Source organism: Phyllopteryx taeniolatus, unplaced genomic scaffold (assembly GCF_024500385.1).
Source record: "Phyllopteryx taeniolatus isolate TA_2022b unplaced genomic scaffold, UOR_Ptae_1.2 contig_44, whole genome shotgun sequence".
Lineage (NCBI taxonomy): Eukaryota > Metazoa > Chordata > Actinopteri > Syngnathiformes > Syngnathidae > Phyllopteryx > Phyllopteryx taeniolatus.
The window spans coordinates 95,675-100,786 of NW_026903382.1; the positions used below are offsets into that span (position 1 = coordinate 95,675).

Genomic DNA, 5,112 nt, shown 5'->3' on the forward strand with positions numbered 1-5,112 from the left:
TTGGGCTTGTCGCGAGCGAACCGGACCAGGTGTCAGTTTTTTCCAGCAAATGTTCAAAGTTTTGGCACGTGTCACCCAAAGTGATTAAAAATAGACAAGCACGTAATTAAACCACTCAATGTGGTTCCTGTAATGTGCAGTGCACGTACGCGAATGGAAGATGGCGTTTATCGCTTGGGTGATGGAGGGCCTTCGTTGCTAAAGCTTGTCATACTCTCACGTTGTAAGTCTCAAAATTGGTTAAAAATAAAAAAGGCACAACGCTTCAATCGTACAATTGTTGCGGTTGTGTTGAAGCAAACGAGCGACAACGGGAACGTTTCAATTCATCACAATCGCCATCGTTGCGCGGTTGGATTGAATGGCTTTAGCCGTTTTGCAGACGAGAGAAAAATAAAAAATAAACCTTTAACTTAATGAAACCAATCGCGTCTCTCGGCGTTTTGAAAGCGATCACAAACGGAAGCTTTTAAATTAATAAAAGCAATCGCGGCGTTTGGCGTATGCGGTAGCTTAGCGGCTAGCGGTTGCTAGGTTACGAGGAACGCTAGGCTCTGGGAGAGTGCGGTGGCTTGCGGTGCGGTGGCTTGCGGCGCGCAGCGTGGTTAAAACTCGTCGAAAAAGCACTCGCAAAACAGCAGAAAATCATAATGTGGGGCGACAGACAGGCTAAGTTTATTGTTCCCAAAGTAACAATCATCGATCGGTCGGGCGTCTTTGTAGGCGATCGTCAGTAGCTTGCTAGCGGGTAGATGGCTAACGGGTAACTTCGAGAGGGGGGAGGTCACAGGTTACGTCATGACGCAAACTTCCATGAGGTGGCAGTCGACCGCAAAGACCAACCGAAGAAGAGCCACATGATGTCACGTGGACGCCAAAGATGGCGGACTACGGAGGCCTCTATGAGTGACGCGTACGACCACATGGCGAAGCCTGGTGGTTGCAATACACAAAGCAGAGAGACAAAATTGCGGCCGCCGTAGATGCCAAGTGTTGTCTCCCAACACAAAGGATTTCACACGTTTTACTGAGAGGCTAATCTTACTATTCTCACGTTTGCAAGCATTTACAACGCTGTGTCTACGGTACAGAATGCTGCTCAACACAGATTAGGTTTGAGATGCCACACACAAAATGGCGGGCGACGTGTCGATTTTACTGAAATAGCTTCTATTTCTGTGTGTTCTAAATTCAAAACTTGAAATCTCCTCACGCGGTTTGCATCAATACTGTAGCGATTGTGTATGAAATAAGAATTGTAATTAATTTAGGAGAAAGTAATAAGCCGGGAGCGACGTTTGCGTTACTTCCGGTTTATCGTAATTTTGATTTAATTGTTAAAAATCAAACTAATGTCTCGAAAAGGGGACCCCATCAAATTTTTCAAGTTTAACTTTTGGCGAAATGACGACAAACCTTCAGAATCTGAAGGTTGCTCCACACTACGACATTTTGAGTCCGAGGTTACAGAGGTTGACTTAAATTGAGAACACACACAAAATACGACCTCGAGTGAAATTTTATGTTATATTTCATGAAACACACAACTACACATACTGCACAGCTCGAACTGAAAAGAGTTTGGAAAAACAGCAAACCTCAAAATCGGTTATATCCGAACGCTTATTTTCCCAACGAGTAAAAGTCAAACTAGCTCCTTCACATCTTAATAAATATACCGAGAGAAAGTTGCCCGGATGTTTGTTATTCGCCTAACATTCAGTTCTCACACGCTTGTACTCGGCCTCATTACAACATTTTTGACTATTTCACGTGTGTAGTATGTGGAGGACAATTTCAGAAACTGTCTGTAAAAAAAAACTTGCGGCTGGATTTCTGGTCACCCAAAATGTAGATGTAATAACGGCAATAATGGCGCTTGAGTCGACATGTCGCTTTCAGTCTGTGTTAGGGACCGTCTACAAGTTACACATCCCAGGGTGACAAATGAGGAACAAATCAGCATATATCAAAAGATTTTCATTGTGTTTGCTGTAGTAGGTGGCAATGGGAGGCCACTACTTACTACAGGTCAAGGTTTGCTGATATCTTGCATCATAGAAAAACTGGATGCAATTAAAAATCACCAAAAGGCAATAATCGTCAAACATATTCCTAAACATCACCATTATTGCTGTACTGTGATCATGTGTGCTGGGGTGCCATGCATTCAAATTGGGGATACTGGTAGGGGTGGGGCGAGACGGTCACGGGGCAATGATGACCCGCAACCCATTGCCAACTCCAACAGCAATCAGAATGAGAAAAAGTGTTTGGATTGATTTGCAGTGAAAATTGTCGTGTAACTTGTAGAGAGTCCCTGGCGAATGTCAGGCAAATATCAAACATCTGGCTATCTTTCTCGTCGCTTCATCGGAGGGTCGCCCAAGGAATAAATATGCAGCACAGGCCATTTGGTTTCATTTGTCTCTCTTTTCCGGATTTGTCGTCTCGTTACTTTTGTTTTTGGAAGTTACCGTTCAGGCCAGAGGGCACGCGAAGAAATTCAAACATCTACCACGGTTTTGGGCACATCCTCCGAGCGCGCAGGCCCCCGTGTCTCTCTAACCCTTCCCACCATCACCAACAGCTGCAGAAACGTGCGTACGCCAGCCATGAAGTTGGCGTCAGGCACCGCACATTTCCATGCTCATTTCACTCTTGATACATCTGAACTTTGCCGTGAAAAAGAACGTGCGCCACGTTTTTGTGCAGACGTTTTCTGGGTTTGAGCAACGCCATGTTTCAGTAGGAAAGCCACACAGGTTTTTGCACATGAGGCCCCTGATGACTTGTTTCTCCTGGATGTGTAGATGGTAGTCGTGAATCTGTTCGATTTACCGTCCAAAACGTCAAATGCAGATTTTTTTTCCATTGGCTTGCTGGCTGGCAGCTCCCAAAAGTACTGTTGGGGCTGTTGGACAAACCAAACCAGCAGTTTCCATAGTGTAGTGGTTATCACGTTTGCCTCACACGCAAAAGGTCCCTGGTTCGAAACCGGGTGGAAACAAGGCTTGTTAGTTGTTCTTTTTTCTTTTGATCTGCCATGAAAAACTATGGGAGAGATTTTTGTCAAAATCTTTGGCACAAATATATCTGCAATTAACACGCGGTTTTTACACGAGGGATAGCTAATGTTGAGTCAGTCAAGCACATAGAAACAAGCACACATAATTAAAATAAATGTAAATTAATAATAAATGTATGTACGTACACATATAATTCCCTCTGTGTCTCTAATGCGATTATTAAGCTTTTTATTTCATAATAATAATAATAATAATACAATAAACTTATGAAGCGCTTCGCAAGACACCCAAAGACGCTAATCAGATGACAATAACAGTGAGCAGGAAGCCCGGGTGGCGGGTGCTGGTCAACGACGCTGTCCACCGCGGTGGAATGCAGAAAAGTGAGATCCTCGCTGGACGTCAGGGGATGCAGAAGGATGTTCGGTAGCTGAGCTCGCACACATGTTCATGAGTCACAACCGATGCCGGGTGTTCAAGAGCTTGCCGAGACAGAGATAGGTAGGTGGTAATTTCGCTGACGGTTTTTGTTTTTTAAAATCTCCCCGCCTTTCCTAGTTTACGTGACAACAACAACGCATCGTCCTTCGGTGAATGTGTTGAGTGAACATGAACCTCAGGGATGGATCATGAACGGAATGAGGAAGCACTTGAATGAGTCTCTGAAAATGAACCGAACGATTCGGTGAACGAATCTTTTTATAGAACTGCTTTAAATGATGCAGTACACTCAAAAGAATTGCCGTGCCCATCACTATTGCATCATGAGGATGTGCGGTTGTTCACACCTCCAACAGGTAAGGCCCCTCCCCCTCTTCTCTGGTAGGCTACGTGCGCGATGACCACCCGCGAACGCCCACGAGTGACGCACAGCAACAACTCGCTGTAGCATCCTGTGTGAATGCAGCATAAGTAGCAGTTTTGTAGTGTAGTGGCTATCATGTTCCCTTCATATGAGAAACGTCCATGGGTAGAAACAAAGCTTTTTTTTCTTTTTCTTTTTAAATCTGATATCTACAACTAAGGGGGGAGATTTGTCTCAAAATTATTTACATGTTTGTCAGATCCACAAATATATCAGCGATTTACGTTTTCTTTTCTTTTTTATGTGTGAATTTATCATGCCTTAGCATTCAAAATATTCATACGCTGGCCCGGTCTGTAATTAACTCCATGTCCACTCTTGGCTATTACAACCACAACAGTTTCCATAGTGTAGTGGTTTTCATGTTAGCTTAACACACGAAAGGTCCCTGGTTTGAGACCGGGTGGAAACAGGTTATTTTTTGTCTCTCTCGTCAGAGCTGTTGCACGTGGTTTGCTGGTCACGTTGTAAATCTTAAGTGGAGTGGATGTTACTGTCGTTTAGTGGTGATCATGTGCACTTCCCATGTGAAAGGTCCCTTCTTTTAAGTCTGGTTGTGAACAAGGCCTTTTTTAAATTGTCATTATTATTATTATAAATCTTCCATGAAAAGCAGCTTCACCAAAAGGTGAAGCTGGCAAAAACCTTCTCACCGTGGGGGAATCGAATCCCAGTCTCCTGCGCGGACACCGTGAATGGTTCTGTCAGTGAAGGGGAATCAGGATTGAGAGGCTGGAGACTGGAGGGCAGCCGGACGGCCAGCATTCCAGCTGGCCGTCACGTGCTGAAACAAGGACCTGACAGCCCTCGCTTTCACACGGCCTTCCCGCATTGCATTGGGATTTTAGTGATGAAAACTGAGTTTTCCAAAAATTCCACAATGTTTTTGGAGTGAGAAAAATACAAGCAAATTTGGCGTGAATTTTTGGAATGTGTTGAAAATAGAATGGTGTGACTCGAATGAAAATTGTGAACGTAGAAGAACGTCAAAAAAGTAAGCGGAATTCATTCGACTTTGGTTGGTAATAATTGTTCTTGACCTTGTTTCTTTTTTGCCATTGAAGACATGACAATGGGCATTTATGTCCTCAAATAACATGCCTCAAGTGATGACTGCATGCTGGAGTTGTCCTTGAAATCATCAAGGTTTTGCAAAACCTACTAATGGTTGCTCTATGCATTTTGGACTCATTTATGTGCTAAATCTCAGATACCCCA

At 43.9% G+C, this 5,112-nt stretch overlaps 1 non-coding gene across 1 annotated transcript; it reads left to right on the forward strand.

The window, feature by feature from the left end:
* Positions 1–2,937: 2,937 nt before the first annotated feature.
* On the forward strand, positions 2,938–3,010 carry trnav-cac (transfer RNA valine (anticodon CAC)). Its single transcript has one exon. It is a non-coding gene; the product is annotated as a tRNA-Val (tRNA).
* Positions 3,011–5,112: the final 2,102 nt, after the last annotated feature.